The sequence below is a fragment of the Myxine glutinosa genome, chromosome 8 (assembly GCF_964187855.1).
Source record: "Myxine glutinosa chromosome 8, kmMyxGlut1.1, whole genome shotgun sequence".
Classification (NCBI taxonomy): domain Eukaryota; kingdom Metazoa; phylum Chordata; class Myxini; order Myxiniformes; family Myxinidae; genus Myxine; species Myxine glutinosa.
The window spans coordinates 68566390-68586305 of record NC_136268.1 but is presented as its reverse complement, the minus strand read 5'-3'; the positions used below and the strand labels follow the sequence as shown (position 1 = coordinate 68586305).

Here is a 19916-nt window from a genome sequence, read left to right as displayed (position 1 = left end):
CAAACATCAACATGGAAAAATAGTGGGAATCACAAGGCATACATCTCTTTGGAAACGACAGTTGAATAATGAACAAGACAGACAGACAGAATACAAGACAGACAGAATAATGAACAAGACAAGACAGAACAAGACATCTCCTGCAATAAACAATTATTAAACATGAAACTTAAGGACAAGTAAAAGTTTCCAACCAAAAAGCAAAAAGCAAGTAAAATAAATTATCAGTTTCTCGTCTGGGCTTTTAAAAAGGAGGAGGGAGGGCTTGCACTATTCGATACTTTCAAGATTTTAAATTATTTTTTTCCAAGATGGCCGCCACATGGTGACGTCTACCAGACCAAAGACGAGCACTACCACCAAAAATGACGTTCGTCAAATATGCGAAATGTCGACATCTCCTGCAATAGTGTCACTGTCTGCTGTACTTTGCACTTGTATGTACTGAACCGGTACTAGATATTTGCAGAGTTGCACTACTGACCTGAGTTGTCGTTGATGCGTGATCCCTGGTGAACCCCCTATTTGCAAATTTGTTGAAAATATACCCCAGAGTCACAGTCCATCAAACATGGTATGAGCGTACCATGGCTTCAAAAACTTTCTGCCAGTCTTCCGGATGCATACACAAATGAAGACCATTTAAGATCTAGTTCTACATTACTTCTTCAGTAGCTCAATTGAAGCTTCTGAGAAAGTTCCGATCATGATTTTCCACCCAAAAAGCTGTAAATCTTCCTTTGGGTAGAATCAGCCATAAAAACTCATGATTTGGACGGCTTCCTTGACCCTTGCTGTGAATTATTATACCAGCATTGTCGTTTGACAAGATCATTTTTTTATTTGTGCAAGGGAAGGTTCTGCACTGGTGAAGTTTCAAAGTTTTCCTTGCAAAGTAAAAACAAAAACTCTAAGACTGTACATTTCCTCATGCCCTTCCAAGTCCCTTCCTGCTGGTCCTCTCTGCAACCATCTCATTCTCATGACTAATTCTGTTGCCAGCTCCACTGTGCTAATGTCTCAGCTCTTTCAAAATGAGCTACTTAATCTAAAATATGGTACATTAACTTGATGAACAATTCGATCACTTCTGTATGGCAACTAAGCAGTCGTCATGGTACATTCATTATCTCAGGCCTTGTACTACTTTACTGCCACCTATTTTCTTTTTTTACAACTATTTTCTCCTTTATTTTTCCAATGACAATTTTCCCGATGTCACATGATATTTTCATTTAAATAATTTTTTTATAATAATTTTTGTTGAATTTATTCTTATTTTTAATTTGACCCCTCGCATCTACTTCTACTTGGAATTTTTAAATCTACTTGGATATTCTATTTTTATTTGGCCCCTCACATCTACATTATATCTCAATCAGTGTAGCTGCAGGAGGCACATCAAGTCTTTTGCTTGTCGCCTATAAAAGGATGCCATATTAGGATCATTCATTCAGCACCTTTGTGAAGCACATTCCTACTTGTGAAGTTAATTACTTGATCCATTAATTACTTGATGGGTATGCCAAACTGATTGATTATCCCCAGTAATCATTAGTGAGGGGTTCTGATTGAGATGTTTGAGATAATGAAGGCTGTCGTGAAAATCATCCACAGACACGACTTGTACCTTGGGTAGGTTTAATATCATTTAGATCTGTGGTAACATCCTGTAAAATACATTCATGCAATAGACATCAGAATCGGGGTATTACATGGGAAATGACCGATAACAATAGGCAAAGCAAGCAAGTCCAGCATATAGGTGCGTACATACCATTCAGACTACAGGACTATATGTCACAGTAAGTGTCGCAGGAGTGTCCTTGCGTCGCGGTTGTCCCGGGTCTTATAGACGCCCCTTTAGTGGGATAAGCGAGCACTCCCGGGTTCACCTTCAGTATAATTTCACTACATTCTCCCCGCCGTTAAAACTATACTGCCGCTAGGCAGGTCGCAAGCATGCGTCAGCAATAATTATCGATTGGGGTACGTCATTCCACGTCAGTCGGTCCACCCGTAGCGGTCGGGGCGGCGAACTACCCTGCCAGCTCGAGTCCGGAGACTACCGGGTACGGCGTCCCCAAGCCCGGAGTCCCCCGCGTCGGAATAGCTGCCGGAGGTAGGTGTCGGAGGGGGCACCCCAGAGCCATCAGGCAAGGGAGTAGGCGACGACGGAAGTGACGGCAGTAGTTCCATAGAGGAAGCTTCGGTAGAGTCCATAGACTCGTAGATTGGTTCGTCGATATCCCTGTCGTCGACCCCACAAGGGGCGAGATGGCGTACAGAGACAGTAGACTCGCGTCCGTCTGCCGTTATCACACGAGCATGCTCGGGATTAGCCTGGAGTACCCGCACCTTATCAACAAAGGGGTCGTACTTGCTGGCGCGAACCGCTCGTTTGAGATAGGCCGGCCCCGGCTCAGCGAGCCAGCTGGGTAAAGATTGGATACTACCCGAGCTTCTAGGGTGGTGGAACAGTCTTTCGTGAGGAGTCTGGTTGGTGGCGGTACATAGGAGAGCCCGGATCGAGTTTAGAGCCGCAGGTAGCGACCATGCCCATTTATCGAGGCCCCGGCCGAGGGTTCTGAGGCTTAGCATGACGGCCCTCCATATAATCCCATTAAAGCGTTCGATCTGCCCATTCGCCTGGGGCCGGTACGGGGTGGTGTAGCTCGAAGCGACATTATTTTGGAGCAAGTATCCCCTCACCTCCTGAGACAGGAACACCGCACCCCGATCGGTATGCACGTAGGCTGAATACCCAAACATAGAAAACAAATTTTGCAGGCACCGTATAACCGTGGCAGCCGTCATATCCCCGCATGTATAAGCAAAGGGGAATCGCGAATACTCATCAACGATAGTGAGCAGCTAACGAGAGTTACTCGACACCGGCAGTGGCCCTTTGAAGTCCATCGCCAATCTCTCCCACGGTCTAGTAGCCCTAACCAGCGTCCCCATAGGAGGGTTGTAAAAATGCGGTTTGAGCTCCGCACAGATAGTGCAATCACGGCAGATCCGGCAGATGTCCTCAATCGAGTACGGCAGATTACCACTGCGCACAAAATGCGCGAAACGCGCCACCCCGGGATGACACATAGTGCCGTGCAAAGCGCGCAGTCCCTCCAAAGTTACAACCCCCGTGCAAGTGGCCGGCCTCGATAAGGCGTCGGCGACCAGGTTATCATTCCCTGGGCGGTATTTGATGGTGTAGCAGAAGTCGGCGAGTTCGATATGCCAGCGAGTGATTTTCTCATTCTTAATGCGTTGAGCATGTAAGGTGTCGTACATGAATGCAACGCTTTGTTGGTCCGTGATGATTTGGAAACATCGCCCGAGCAAGTACGGCCGCCATCGCCGAATTGATTCGACGATCGCGTACGCTTCCTTTTCGACAGACGAATGCCTCCGCTCAGCGGAGGTGAGAGTCCGCGAAAAGAAAGCCACAGGGCGCCCCACTTGGGAGAGAGTCGCCGCTATCGCATGATCCGAGGCATCACTTTCCAAGACAAAAGATGCACTCTCGTCAATTGTCGCTACAACGGCGCCAGCGATGTCGGCCTTAAGGCCCCCGAAGGCCGCCATGGCGGCCGGGCCCATGGGGAACGTGTCGCAGGCCACAAGGGGGCGGAGCTTCACGGAGAAATTTTGCACCCACTTTGAATAGTGGGCGAACAGCCCAAGAGCGCGTTTCAGCAAAGCCCGATCGCTAGGCGGAGCCATATCGAGCAAAGGTCGCAGACGCTCCTTATCCGGAGAGACAGAGCCATGGGTCGCGGTGTACCCCAGAAGATCTACCGTGCGTAGAGAGTAACGACACTTAGCCTCATTCATGGTTAGGCGATATTTCTGCGCGACCTCGAGGAAGCGCTTCAGATTAGCGTCGTGATGCCCCTGGTCATTCCCACAAACCGTAAGATTGTCCAGATAGACAAAGACATCTGTCAAGTTCTCCTTCGTAACGAGGTCATCCATAGCCCTCTGAAAACATGCGACCCCGTTTGTTACCCCAAAAGGGAGTCGAGTGAACTGGTACAACCGTTGACCCGATTCAAAGGCTGTATAGACGCGATCAGCCCTAGAGACGGGGACCTGATGATACGCACTACGCAGATCGAGAGTGCTGGAAACAGAGCACAGGGCCACCTGGCGTACCAGTGCATCCATCCCCGGTAAGGGGTAGGCATCCAGCTGTGTAAAACGATTAATCGTCTGTGAGTAGTCGATTACCATGCGCCGGCAATTGGCCTCACTTCGCACCACTAAGACTTAGGCCCGCCACGGCGACCGACTGGGTTCTATAATACCGTCCTTTAAGAGCTGGGCCATTTCTTCCGCAATGAATTGCGCGTCTGCGCGAGAGTAGCGCCGCAATTTTACGGCTACAGGAGTACAATCAGTGGTCAGGTTTGGGAACAGCGAGAGAGGCTCCACGTCCATCTTAGCGAGTGCGCACACAGCAAGCGTGTCTGGCCCACCGAAGTCCATTTCCAAACGTCCATGTCGCTTAAGGAAATCGTGTCCTAACAGAACGTTGGCACATAACGCAGGTAATACCATGAGATGCACGTCTGGGAACATGCGTCCTTTTATCACAAGTTTCAATCGACATTCCCCTTTTGTGCTCAGCCGAAGTCCTTGGGAGGCCATGAAGATCCGTCGTGTAGTCCCGAGAACCGGCCACCCATGTTGATGCACTAGTCTTTGATCGATAAAACTATCCGTAGACCCCGTGTCGATTAAGGCTTGCGCAAAAACGCCCTCGACCTTGAGCGGAATGATGGCCTGAGCAAGGCCGGAAGATCCGGCAGGTATTGTGCCATCCGGGCGAGAAGATCGTGCCTCGCGAGTGGATCCCACACCGGCTGCAGTTTTCCGGTCGTTCGGGCAGCCTGTGGAGGACCCCCGTAACAAGGGCATAGTTGGCCGCGCTGGAGCAGGAGCATGTAAATCGTAAAAGCCATCGTCAGAGGACGTTCCCACACCGGCTGCAGTTTGCCGGTCGTTCGGGCAGCCCGTGGAGGACCCTTGTGACAAGCGCATAGTTGGCCCTGCTGGAGCAAGTGCATGTAATTCGTAAGAGCCGCCGTCAGAGGGCGCTCGAGTCACGCGTAGAGGATCACTGCCATTCACCGTTTCATGAGCTTGTGCGATAGCGTGTAATTCATAAAAGCCGCCGTCGGATGGCGCTCGAGTCACGTGCAGTGTTCGCTGTGAATCCAGAGGAGTTTTCAAAGCAGTACCTCGGTGCTTGTTGGAGGTGGGCGTCCGGACGCCAGCCAAGGCCGAACGCTCCACGGCCGGTCGTGGTCGTGCCAGTTGTTTAGGCGGTCCGATGTCCCCCACCAAGGACGAGCGTGCAGCCAGGGGCCCACGAGGAGGGGATATGCTCATCAAGGCCGGGCGGGGCGCTCCGCTCGGTGCGCAGTCCGTTGGCTCAGCGATAAGCCCATTCAAGGCCACGCGGGCTCGCGTACCTCGCGCGGACTTCTTGCAGACCTTCGCGAAATGGCCCTTGGTGGAGCACAGATGGCATATTGCCTCTCGAGCCGGGCACTCTAATCTGGGGTGCTGCCGATTGCCACAAAAATAACGCTTCGCGTACCGTTCAGGCCGTGGCCGGACAGCGGTAGCAGCAGTCAGGCCAGAAGCCGAGTCCGTTTCAGGAGCAGCCAGAGACTCGGCCGTAGTCGAGTCCGCCCCCATATCCTCGGCAGTAACCCTCTCCAGTCGCGCGAGTTGAGAAGTCCCCGCCACGACTCGTGGGTGGTCATAAGCGGTAGATTGTTCACGGGCATCTGTAAAGACGTGAGCCAACCGTAGTGCCTCCGTGAACGTCAGCTCTGCGGTCTCCAAGATTCGGAGCCTCAAGGCTCCAGAGCTGATCCCAGAGACGAAAGAATCTCAGAGAAGGTCATCCTGAACTTGCTCGTGTGTCCGTACCTCCTGAGCACTGTCCGCAAGGAGGTGTCGCAGCTCCTGTGCGTAGCGATCGATTGATTCCGATGGTTGTTGTCGCCGCTGAGAGAGCTGATGCCGGCCGTACACGGCGCTCCGTTTCTTTATGTATATTCGCTTTAGCTCGGCCAGAGCAGTGGCGTACGTCGCAAATCTAGCAATGCACCGGTAGACGCGGTGATGGACCTTCGACTGTAACACGGACAGCTTCACTGCGGCGGTGGGCTCGGTTTCATGCGCTGCAAAATAATTCTCCAGCGTTTTGAGCCAGTGGGTGAACTCCGACCCCGACTCCTCGGCTTGTGCATCGGCGTCGAGGATCGGTACCATGATCATCTTGTGTCCAGCCATTTCGTAGATTTAAATGATATTGAATGTCGTGAAAATCATCCACAGACACGACTTGTACCTTGGGTAGGTTTAATATCATTTAGATCTGTGGTAACATCCTGTAAAATACATTCATGCAATAGACATCAGAATCGGGGTATTACATGGGAAATGACCGATAACAATAGGCAAAGCAAGCAAGTCCAGCATATAGGTGTGTACATACCATTCAGACTACAGGACTATATGTCACAGTAAGTGTCGCAGGAGTGTCCTTGCGTCGCGGTTGTCCCGGGTCTTATAGACGCCCCTTTAGTGGGATAAGCGAGCACTCCCGGGTTCACCTTCAGTATAATTTCACTACAAAGGCTGTGGACAAGATAGGTGTTGTGGAGTTTTTCAGCAGAGTGGGCAGTGTTAAGGTAAAGCTTGAAGGTAACGAAGATGAGAGTTAGGATAGTTTTAAAGAGTTTCAGTTGGAGAGAGGTTAATGCATGGAATGGTCTTCCCGCAAAGATAGTGGCAGTCGAGTGGGTGGATATGTTTAAGTGGGATTTTGATAGATACCTAGATACATTGGAGATAGAGGTGTATGGCCCAGCAAACACAACAACGATGGGCCAACGTTGGGGCAATGTCAGCCCCGTCATTGGGGCAACATCGATAAACAATGTCGGCCCGACGTCGGAAAATAGACGTCGCATTCTCGACCAATAAACTATGTCAGGCCTCACGTCAGCAAATACACCACGTTCACACCCAATAAAAAATAGTTGGGCCAATGTCGGAAAATAGACGTCTCGTTTACAACCAATAAACAATAGTTGGGCCAATGTCGGAAAATAGACGTGTTCTCAACGATTAAACAATGTCAGGCCTCACGTCAGCAAATACACATCACGTTCACACCCATTAAACAATAGTTGGGCCAATGTCGGAAAATAGACGTCTCGTTTACAACCAATAAACAATAGTTGGGCTAATGTCGGAAAATAGACGTCTCATTTACAACCAATAAACAATAGTTGGGCCAATGTCGGAAAATAGACGTCTCGTTCACACCCAATAAACAATAGTTGGGCCAATGTCGGAAAATAGACGTCTCGTTCACACCCAATAAACAATAGTTGGGCCAATGTCGCAAAATAGACATCTCGTTCACACCCAATAAACAATAGTTGGGCCAATGTCGCGAAATAGACGTGTTCTCAACCATTAAACAGTCAGGTCGACATTGGAAAATAGATGTCGCGTTTACAACCAATAAATAATGTCGGGTCAACATTGGAAAATAGACGTCGTGTTCTCAACCAATAAACAACGTCGGACCGATGTCGGAAAATAGATGTAGCGTTTACAACTAATAAACAATGTTGGGTCAACGTTGGAAAATAGACGTCGTGTTCTCAACTAATAAACAATGTCAGGTCAACATTGGAAAATAGATGTCGCGTTTACAACCAATAAACAATGTCGGGCCGACGTCGGAAAATAGACGTCACATTCTCAACCAATAAATAACTGGGTCGACATTGGCAAGCCGCTTGCAACCAATCGACCAAATGCCAACGTTGGCCCAACGTTGTGTTAGCTGGGGGGAGGAGGGGGAGGTATTGGCTTGTGTGGATTGTAGGTAGCTTATGTGTGCATGGGTAACAATAATGGGGTTGGTTTGCGCAGGCATGATGGTCCGAATGGCCTCCTCTTGTGACGAATTTCCTTGTGCGTATCATCGCATTGCAACTTTCATCCAGAAATTTAATATTTCCCTGAAGGCCATATGCAATGTTGTATCTTACTTACATAAAGAGTTAAGTGATGACAAGTTCTTTCTACTACATAACATAAAGTTTAGGAGCTATTCGTAGAATCGCAAATGGTTTAGTGACATGTAATTTGCTTAACAAAAGGAAAACCAAACCAAAGCCAATCACAAGGAAAACATGGCCGCCTTGGTGTGCAGGATTGGGAAATTCACTGTTATGTTTGCTGCTTAATGATGCATTCATTATTTACTTAAGGATAGACAGTGGAAAAACTGATAATGATCATATTTAGTAATTCTGTTTTGAAATGTGACTTTTGCTTCAATTTAATTAATGGCCGCCTTGGTATAAATTACCGGTGAAAAGTGAAAAAGAATTATCGCCCACCCAAAATTTTAAAATCTATATGATTCTTACATTTTTGAACAGTTGCAAGCCATTGCCATTCTACAAGTCCCCTACATAATCAAAGCAGCATTTCTTGCATTGATTTGACCTGCAGCTTTATGCTTCAAAAATTGAAAACATATTGTGTTCTCGGCCTCAACATATGCAGACGTGGCCAGGATTGAGGATACCTTTTGTGTTATGGTGGTGAATATCTTTCCTTCGGGGCCGATTCAGCGATGCTGAGTGGGAGGAAATGCAATCATTAGGCACAGTGAAGGCAACTCTGCACTCTATTCACAGCCCTGGAGAGTGTGGTTAATGAGCCAAGCAGGTAGCAGGAGCTAGAAATGACTTATTACCGAGACTACTCTCAGCCTGTCGACCTATATCCTCTCCAAGACCTCACTGCGAATCTTGTAACATTTTATCTCCTAGGAGCAGAGAAGTGGTTTGTTGATCTTTGTCTTGCAATTGTATCTATGCTGTATCAATTGCGTTGTCATTTTGTGATGAATCCTTTACTGGATATAATTAATTTGCAGGCTGAAATTGGAATTTATTTAGGTTTGCTTTTAGTACGCACAGACATAAGATGGAACTGCTTGTCAACTTGGCCCATCAAAACAAATCCTTTTTATTAACCTGCGCTCACGACGCGAAAAGCAAGGGTTAGGCATTCGGTGGTAACGTGTGGCATACGTGTCTGCATTTTAAAAATGCATTTTCTATGCAACCGTTGGTCCGATTGACACGAAATTTTACCATAGGAGTGCCTCCGCCTGTCGAATTTTATTTATTCATAATTATGACGTCATAGGTCACGTGGCACGGACGCCATCTTGGAAAAACGTGACACCTCTATATCTCCCAAACCGCTCATTGGAAAAAATTGAAACGTGGCTCATTGTCAAGTACTCCAAATGTGGAATAACATATGTTGACGATGACGTCATTGGTGCCTTCATTATGGCGTCATAATTCGACAAGTACAACTCTTGATCTGATCAGTATGAAAAAAAAAAAATCCTTTGCAACTGTTAGTCCGATGGACACAAAACTTTCAGAATGTGAGTGGCTCCTCCTGTGGAATTTAAAAAAATGATAATTATGACGTCATAGGTCATGTGGTACAGGCGCCATCTTGGAAAAGTCGAAAAAAAGTTGCACCTCTACATCTCTGAAAGCGCTCCATGGGAAAAATTGAAACATGGCTCATTGTCAAGTTCTCCCCTTGGGGAATAAGATATGGTAATGATGTCATAATTAAGGTACCGATGTCAAAATTCGACAAGTACAACGCTTGATTCGATCAGTATGAATTTTTTTTTCTCGGCAATTCTTGGTCCGATTGACGCATTTTCCGCATAGGGAAATAATTTATTTTGTCGATTGAGCATAATTTATATATTATAAATTTACATAATTTATTAAGTGAGCGCCTCTTCCTGTAGAATATTGTAATGATAATTATGACGTTATAGGTCACGTGGTACAGGCGCCACCTTGGAAAAATTTCGCACCTCTATATCTCTGAAACCACTCCATGGAAAAATTGAGACCTGGCTCATTGTCAACTACTCCCCATTGGGAATAAGATATGTTAATGATGATGTCATTGGTGCCATAATTATGACATCATAATTTGAGATAGACGACGTTTAGTCTAATCATTTTGAAATTTATTGAGCGTGATCTATGCAACAATTATATTAGAGAATATAAATGTATGATGTCATCGCTCACATGGTGTGGCAGCCATATTGGATCGAAGAAAAAATGTTCAAAAACAGAAGAGTTGGCTCGCACCAAGTTGACTGTGCAGGATATGTATTCTATGAATACCATCTAGTTGACTAATTTTCCTTACATTTGATAAACTCATTACATCCGCTCCCTTCAGGAGCAGCTGTGAGGATGTGGGGAGTGGTGGGGGATTGGAGGGGGAATTATATTTTTGCCGTGGATAATAATCCTCCCTGTCTGCAGCAGGGGTTAGTGAACTATTTTCATTGTGGCACATGCACAGGCAAAAATTGTAAGCCGTCTCCTCCTCCCTGTTCTTTTCTATGATTTTTCAGACGTACACACATACACATGTGTCTAAGTCCTGTGCGCACACACATGCATACGGATAATTGCCTTGCCTTTTGCTGTATACATAATAGACGGGCCGATGCTATCGGTGCCTTGTGAGGGCCGATGCCATGCTTGTCTCCTTGCATTCAGAGCGCAGACCATGAGAGTCAAGCGATTGCTTTTCTCAAGCCAATGCTCTACCTCCTTGGTGCATTATGAGTCCAATGACTTACAACGATTATATCACAAACAAACCCATCTGTTTGGGATTCATTTGGAAATGAGATTCAATGGGCTACTTCTTCAATACTAATAAAATAATTTTGGTTCCCACACTTTGGGGCAGATAATTATTAGTGGACCTTGATGTATGGTACACTGAAGCCTTCAGGAGCTTCCGTCAGTCGTATATTAAATAACTCAAGTTTCCAATTCAATTTATTTAATATTTATTTCCTCCTTCAGATTCCATGCAGTATAATGCACGAAAATAATAACAAAAGGTGTTATGAGTTCCAGAAAGCAGATTGCTTGTGTTAGGCACACCATAGAGTAACGAAGACAAAATTACATAAAACAATACAAGGACTGATGACATAACACAGCAAACTCGAATGGCACTCGGGAGAGCATGCCAGGTTGAACAGTTTACGTTTTGTATCCCACTGATAGGTCAGATCTGGATTCAGACCTGAACCAAAATCGAATCTGCTTGTTCTTGTCACTTACCCAACTCATCCACCAAGTTTTGTTACACGTCATCCACAACTTTTTGACATATCGTGTTATATGTCAGTTTTAGCCCTATCACTCAATGGTGAAGAATCACTTTAAAATTCTCAGATACAGATCTGGATCTTCACCAGAATGTAAACGTGTCGTCCTTGTGACCACACCAAACCTCCCACCAAATCGCGTCTGAATCCGCCCATTACTTTTTGAGATATCCTGCTCACATACGGACAGACAAGCAGGGATGAAAACATAACCTCCATCGACCTTCAGTGGCACAGGTAATGAACCATGGTACATTGGTACAAAGTCAGGTTGTTGTACAAATTTAATCTGGAATTTGAGGCAATGCAGGAAGAATGCTTTCAAATCGGAGCAGCTGTACATTAGGAGGTTATGAATTGTAACATGACATCAGACATTTCGTAAACATATGTATGAGTGAAATTTTTCAACAAGGGGGAATATTTGAGCTGGCTGTGAAATCATTCCAAAGCTTGAGACCACAGAAGTGATGTTATGCTGGAAAGATACAAAGTTGTATGCTCAATGAGATGAATATGAGACGTTGATCTGGTAGTTGTACCGGTGAATGTCGGAATTATAATCGAATAGTTACACAAATGAGAAGGGTGTTGTCCGTTCACACATTTATCCATAAAATATACCTTGTTGATAAAGTGTGAGATCATACAATTTCAGTAAGGTTAAGTGATAAAATAATTGACTGCGATTTTTCATGCTTTCTGTATGAATGTTTCACAACAAACTAGAACGCCACTCAGTAGAGCGCATACTCCCGCCGTGCGTGGCCGAGGCTGAGCCCTATCTTCCAATGGTAAAAAATCCTTCAAAAAAAATTCCTGGATCCGGAATAATATCCTGAGCTTCACCAAAAACTAATCAATTCTTCCTTATCCCAAGGGCAATCATCCCACCAACTTTCATCCAAATCCGTTCAGAACCTTTCCAGATATCTTGTTCACGAACACACGAACACACACACGGACGGACACGATCGAATGCATTACTCCCTGGCGGGAGTAATAACCCATTACATTCTCGCTCTGAGGAGCACAGGAGCTTCCGAGGCATGTTAATTCGCCAAGGAGTACAATCCTAGACGTGGCACCAATCCGAATCAGGATACCCAAATAGCTTATTACCCCCAGTAAGCTTATACTCTTTTTGCTGACCGAAGGATGACAGGCTGAGTCAACCCACCTGGTGTTAATTCAACGGCACAACGGGGGATCAAACTGAAGAACCTAAGATCTCAAGCTCGCCACCTTAACCGTTAAGGATGTAGTACTGGTGAAAAATTGAGAAAACTACATAGGTACCTTTGAGAGGCCTTTACACAAAAACAAAGTCAAGTTAATATCTAATTTTCAGTTTTTCTTGAAAGATATAATCTTGGCTTTAATTCAGACCAGTTTCAACGCTTCTTTGTCATATTACATGCATATAATTTGCATAAATTAGACCGTCAATAAAAAACAAGGAAAAACAAAACACATTTCTACTTCTATCTTCTATGTCACCTATCATTCTTTTCACACAAAACTTGGTACATGTATTATACATGTGTTACTCTACTACCTGATGAGAGGATTTTGTGAAATTATGTCAAATGTTCACTAATTAGCTAATTATGCCAATTACCAGATAAAACTTGGTTGTCCTTCAATAAATCCACAATGGCTACTCCTATAAACAAAAGCCTTCATCATTTTAAAGGAAGTGATATTCTGAATATCCTGTCCAAATTTCAGCCCAAAAGAATGATGTATTTCCCAAGTTATAACAAATTTCATGCAAAATATTATATTGAATTGAAATTTGAATTTTTCAATAATTAGGGGTACTTCTATGACCTCTATTAGCATGATTCTTGTTTATAAGACTATAAGGAAACTGTTCAGCAAAAAAAAAAAAAAAAAATCACCTGTTCACCAGTACTACACCCTTAAGCCAACACCAGGCCTTGAATGTTACATTGCCAATAGTTAACAAAATTATAGCTTATAAGCCTGAAGGCATATTGTTACCTCTGCCACCGAAGGTGAATGGAAGTTGTTTTCACCCCTATTTGTCTGTCTATGTTTGTCTGTCTGTCCGAATGTGATCAGAATATCTCAAACAATAATGGGTGGAATCGGACGAAATTTGGTGGACAGGTTGGGTGTGTGACAAGGGCGAACTGATTCAATTTTGTTAAAGATCCGAATCCGGATCCAGATACTAGAATTTATCAAAAATCTCCAAAAAAATCTCTAAAAATCTCGACAAAAAATCCCAAAAGTAATATATGTATGTATGTATATATATATATATATATATATATATATATATATATATATATCAAGAAAGTCAGGATAATATATACGATGTATAAATATATATATATATATATAATACTGTATCTATCTATAATTCCAGTAATCTCTGTCTGTACGTTTGTACGTTTGTACGTCTGTTTGTCTGTGACCGCTGTTTCTCGACAACCACGGGTCCGATATACTTTTAACTTGCCAGGTATATTGCTGGGGACCCGAGGATGTGCCTTTTCAAGGTTTCATATTAATCGGACAATTACTTACCGAGCTATGTCCAAAAAACGATTCAACCAATCAGAGAGCAGCGAACTATCGCGTGTGCCGAACGTGGCGGACACACTCTGCCTCGGATGGCACATTTGAGAGCGTATTCATTTATTTCACGTTTGCAAACTATGTTGGCGTTAAACGATGTTTTAAAACTAATAAAACCGAATTTGCGATTCATTCGCTTTCCTGCGCGTTTGTGCACGCGATGGCGATTTCTTTACCAAACTCCGGAAGCCGTTCGCTTTGGACCAAACCATTGCATGTAAATAGAGGGGGGGGGATTGTCACCGTACTCGCAAGCCGTTCGCTTTGGACCAAACCATTTCATGTAAATAGAGGGGGGGGATATAATTTTAGATATAGATATAGTACGGGCAATGCCCTAGTATATATAAAATAGATAATATATACGATGTATAAAAATAATATATCTCAAAAAGTTGTGGACGGATTATGACAAAACTTGGTGAATGAGTTGTGTAAGTGACAAGAACCAGCCAAGTAGATTTTGATTAATGTCAGAATCTAGATCTGGCCTATCGGTGGATACAAAACGTAAACTGTTCAGCGTGGTGTCGGTGTACGTTCTACAGAGTGCCGTTTTAATTGATTATGTATTACCATGAAACTATGTAGTATTATGTCCTAAATTAAAACAAAACTGCAGTTTTGTTATACGCAGAAAATGCACAGACCTGACTATAGTAATTGCTTTGAAATTGACCAGTCATGGACATTGCAAATGAGAAAATCCTGTAATGTACATTGTACATTGTACAAGAAAAGTGGCAAAAGGTTATAATTTTAATGGATATGAAATAATTTGCCTCCATAAGTGAAGGTAAACTGCCTTTTATGTCTGCTGGCGAATGCAGACAGGTCAACTGACTTGATGCACTTTTAAAAACGAAATTCACGACCTAGGTTTTTAATCTTTGTTTATAGGCTTTGGAACCAGATGGGGTTGCATAGTTTGCATAGTTGCATAGTTTGCATAGTTGCATAGTTTGTATAGTTGCATAGTTTGCATAGTTGCATATTACTATTATTAGTAATTTTCGATTGAATTTACTATCTATTGGTGGTTGTTCTCTGCCTGAGCCATCAGGCATGTCAAAGACATCAGGCATGTCAAATACGTTGAAATTGACAAAAGTATTTGGCCTCCACAATTCTTTATTTCACTGTTAATATTACAGAACCTTTGTTTTTGATCCAGAACTTAAAATATCCTTTTAATTCAGAAAATAAAAATAACTGGCATTGACAAAATTATTGACAACCCAGACGTAATATTTGGAAAACTGTCTGATGTGAACTTTCTTCATGTCTCACGTAACCTGAATGTTTTTAGCATGCACTGTAATTTGTACTTATTTAGCAAACATCTACTAATTCATGTCATGATTGACAATCGATTCTGCTTCATGAACAATAAGTAGTCCCTGTAAGATATGCAAGGTGAACAAAGTTATAAAACCTCTGCTCTTCCATGAGCCTCTCCATTTACATGTACAGTTGTGGCCAAAAATATTGGCACGCTTGCACTTTTTTCAAATAACTCACAATTTTCTCTAAAAATAAGTTGAAATTGACAAAAGTATTTGGTCTCCACAATTCTTTATTTCACTGTTAATATTACAGAACCTTTGTTTTTGATCCAGAACTTAATATATCCTTTTAATTCAGAAAATAAAAATAACTGGCATTGACAAAATTATTGAGACCCCAGACATAATATTTGGAAGCACGGCCTTTGGACAAAATAACTGCAGTCAAGCGCTTCCTATAGCCATGAATGAGCTCCATACACCTCTCTATTGGCAGTTTGGCCCACTCTTCTTGTGCAAACTGCTCCAGTTCTCCCAGATTGGAAAGGTGCCTTCTTCCAACTGCTGTTTTCAGATTTCCTCACAGGTGTTCAATGGGATTTAGATCTGGAGTCTTTGCTGGCAACTTAAGAACAGTCCAGGGTTTTGTCTTGAACCATTCCTGGGTGCTTTTTGAAGTGTGTTTGGGGTCATTGTCTTGTTGCAAGACGCATGACCTTCGACGGAGACCCAGCTTTCTGACACTGGGTTGAACATTGTGTCCCAAAATGCCTTGGTAATCTAATGCCTTGGCCATTTTTTGGATTTCTGTGTGGAATAAGCTAGAGTCCCTGTATATAGAGAGTTGTCAACTCAAATTTGGACGCCATTTTGTGTCTAAGTGTGTCGGATTAGATATACATGTACATTCGCGATATGGGGTGATATATTCTAAACCTGCTAAAAAAAAATTTACTACACATATTTTGTCTTATTATTACATACAGGTGATATTTGTTTTGTCAAAAACAGCTATTGCCGTGAAAAAGAGCTGTGTGGTGATATTAAAAGTGGTATGGCAATGCATATTACAAGCCAACACTGCATATAAGAGCTAACATTATAAGTAAGACAAACCAATGCTGTCGTTCTCTGAATTTTAATAACTTTTAGAAAGGAGTGTGGGCATATCCAATATTTTTTAAAGGGTGCCGAGAGCAATTCCAGTGTAGGACTTCCAGCCGACATATAGTCTAACACACTTAAAACAAATTCTGTACGTGGTATTGCCATATTTCTATAGTGTACAACTTTAGTTTTATCGACATTTATATTCAATTTCCATTGTAATGATTTAACAAGCTGCAAGTCAGCTTCTGTCTCTGACATAAGGAAAACGCCATCGGCATCTAGTAAGATTGAAACGTTCATTTATTACTACACCCTTGCCCAGAACTCTGATGGATATTGCCTGATCGATTAATACGTTTCATAGCTGGCGACTTGGCTGCACAACCCGCAAAAAAATTGAGCAGGTCCCCCCCTAAAATTGCTTTTATGATTGCCGATTAGGCTAAAGATTTTAAACCAAAAAAATAACTTGCCTCGGAATAAGTTTTGAATGGACGGACAGACAACTGAAAACAAAACGGACCATGGGTTTCCCACCCCTATAAAATCAAAATTAATTCCCTCTGAAAAAGTACAGTGACATTGCCCGCAGACTACCCAACCGCAGACCAGGCAATGTCACTGCACCGGGACATTTCATCAATCAATGACAATATGCGGTCCGCTAGGACTACCCGAAAAAAATTGAGCAGGGTTCTTCCCACGGAAATGCATTTTTGGTCAGCTCCTTGAAGATTATAAACAAACACAAATCACTTCCCTTTAAAAGGGTTTTCAACGGACAGACAACCAAAAAAAAACCGAGCAGATAGAATTGCTTTTGAACATCGATCATCAAGCGGCGTGGGCCTACCTGGCAGAGTCTCGAGGAGTCGATCGCTTTCCAGCTCTTTCGTCTGACTTTCACTTCCCAAATTTGTCTTCTGACTTTATCACTTGGAAATCTATACATCTTATATTTCCCAGATTGGTTTGAACAACCAAAAGCAGAACAACCAGTCATTTTGTTTGGCAATAAACAACATTCCCGTACCAAGCTGACGTTCACGCACGGTGAAGTTAGACACAAAATGGCGCCACAAAATCACATGACCAGAAATCTCGGGTCAGCGCATGGCGCAACTCTCTTTATACAGGGACTCTAGAATAAGCTAAGATTTAGTATTTTTTTTCAGCTTTTTTTGTTTTGTTCCACTGCAAACCAAAGACATACATTTGTGGATATGAAAATATTTTTTTATTTCAACAATTTTCTGGAGAAATGGTGCATTATTTGAAAAAAGTGCAAGGGTGCCAATATTTTTGGCCATGACTGTAGATACACAACATGTGTTTTAGGCTCATGGAAGAGCAAGGTTAAATTGACAGTGGTTACCAGTGGCCAGACAACAATTGGGCATAACTGGCAAGGGGATGAATGAACTTGAGGTGGAGGTGGAGGTGGAGGGGGAGGAGGTGGAGGAAGGGAAGGAAACATTGAAATCAGCATCTAGGATGGTTGGGTTAGAAAGGGTTAATGGGGGTAATAAGATCATGGGTATGGATTGTGGATGACAAGATATGGTGGTGCACTATCTGTTTAAACCTCTAGCAGGAAGAGTGAGAAAGAACGGCCTCTGGATGGTGGTTCCATTGGTAACTTTGTTAACATCTCATTGTCATTTTTAATATAAAAAGCAATCAGCTTGTAGCTTTTGATTGGTGAACCAATTCAGTGACCTGATATGCAAATTCATTCAATTTTAGGTCAATCGGGTGAGAATTGGTGATTTTATACAAACTTCACCTTTGACCTTTTGATCTAAAAGAACAATCAGCTTGTAGCTTTTGGGTGAACCAATTCAGTAACCCAACATGCAAATTCTTAAAATTTCAGGTCAATCGGATGAAAATTGAAGATTTTATGTGATGCTTACCTTTGACCTTTTGACCAGATTATTAATTTTTCTTCTCCGTATTCTCGTAATACAGCTTTGTTGAAAATTTTATGACAAAACTCAAAATGGTAAATTTAAATTTATGGTCAATTGGATGAAAATTGACGATTTTATGTGATGCTGACCTTGAACCTTTTGACCAAATTATTAATTTTTCTTCTCCGTATTCTCATAATAAAGCTTTGATGAAAATTTGATGACAAAACTCAAATGGTAAATTTAATTTTCACGTCAATTGGATTAAAAAATTGACGATTTTATGTGATGCTGACCTTTGACCTTTTGACCAAATTATGAATTTGGCTTCTCCATATTCTCATAGTAAAGCTGTTGAAAATTTGATGACAAAACTCAAATGGTAAATTGAAATTTCAGGTCAATTGGAGGAAAATTGATGATTTTAGGTGACGCTGACCTTTAACCTTTTGACAAAATTATTATTTTGCCTTCTCCGTATTATCATAATAAAGCTTTGGTGAAAATTTGATGACAATAGCTCAAATGGTAAAAACGTTATGGCCTAGACAGGCAGACACAGACACAGACAGAGGGAGACAGACACACACACACACACACACACACACACACACACACACACACACACACACACACACACACACACACACAGAAGTGATCACACAACCCTGTGTCTGTGCAGAGGACAGGCTAATAAGATTGAATATGTCTTTCAATCCTGACAAATCTCGCACTCTAACTTTCTCTCGCCGACGGGACCGTCTGGCAAACCTTTCTATCTACTTTCTTAATGAACAATCCTCCTGAGGAAGTTCAGTCATTCAAACTCACTATTATCAGCCATGATCTTTCTTTGACAAAGAAATACAGGGTTTACAAACATACATTTGCCCCCAGGGGTCTCTTATAGCTGAACCCACCCTCTGTCGTCACCAATTAACCAATGATGTTTTCTCATTGGCAATTGGCACAGATAATGTCGTGGTGAGATGGAACATGTCTGATGAATTACAAGACATGTGGTGGGATCGCATACATCCCATGTGACACAAAAAAACATTTTTAATATATAATATTGGATAAAAGTTGGACAATGTATACTGACCCACCTAAAGTGTGAAGTACTCTTCTACTTCTTCCTATTTCTCTTTAATGACCACAATTATTCCCACATTATTGTGGGGTTGGCTGAGGGCAGCTTTTCCCAAGTCTTTCACGAACCAGCTGGCCAGGCCTGACATTCGACTAATGTTGGTTTGGACAGGGATTTGTAATTTCATGGTGCCTACTCTTCGCCAAGGACACCGTGGTATCTATAATGTCCACCAACAATATCCATGCAGACGGGACGCCCAGTTAACGTCCATCTGAGGGACGACACACACATTGACAAATGATCATGCCTGTGAAACCTTTTAGTCTGAATTACCGTCCGGCCTGAAATTTGCTTTGTTTCTCATATCTCTCCTATGGGTCTTATGCTTATAACAAACATGAACCCCTCAAAGTTTGACTAAGATAGCTTTGCTTGCTATTTCTGTAATACACTCGGTCTTAAAAATAATTGAGACTAAAATAACTTATGAAACATTTCATCAAATATATAAATGAAAAAATAACTTGCAGTTATTGCCTGGTGTTGGCTTAGCGGTTAGGGTGCCGGCTTGGGATCCTCGGATCCTGAGTTCGAATCCCGGT

General features: G+C 42.9%; 1 protein-coding gene across 4 annotated transcripts in view; it reads left to right on the top strand.

Moving 5' to 3' along the window:
• Positions 1 to 19916, top strand: part of LOC137432571 (otoferlin) — a 258417-nt gene that overhangs the window by 107459 nt on the left and 131042 nt on the right. The window lies entirely within an intron of this gene.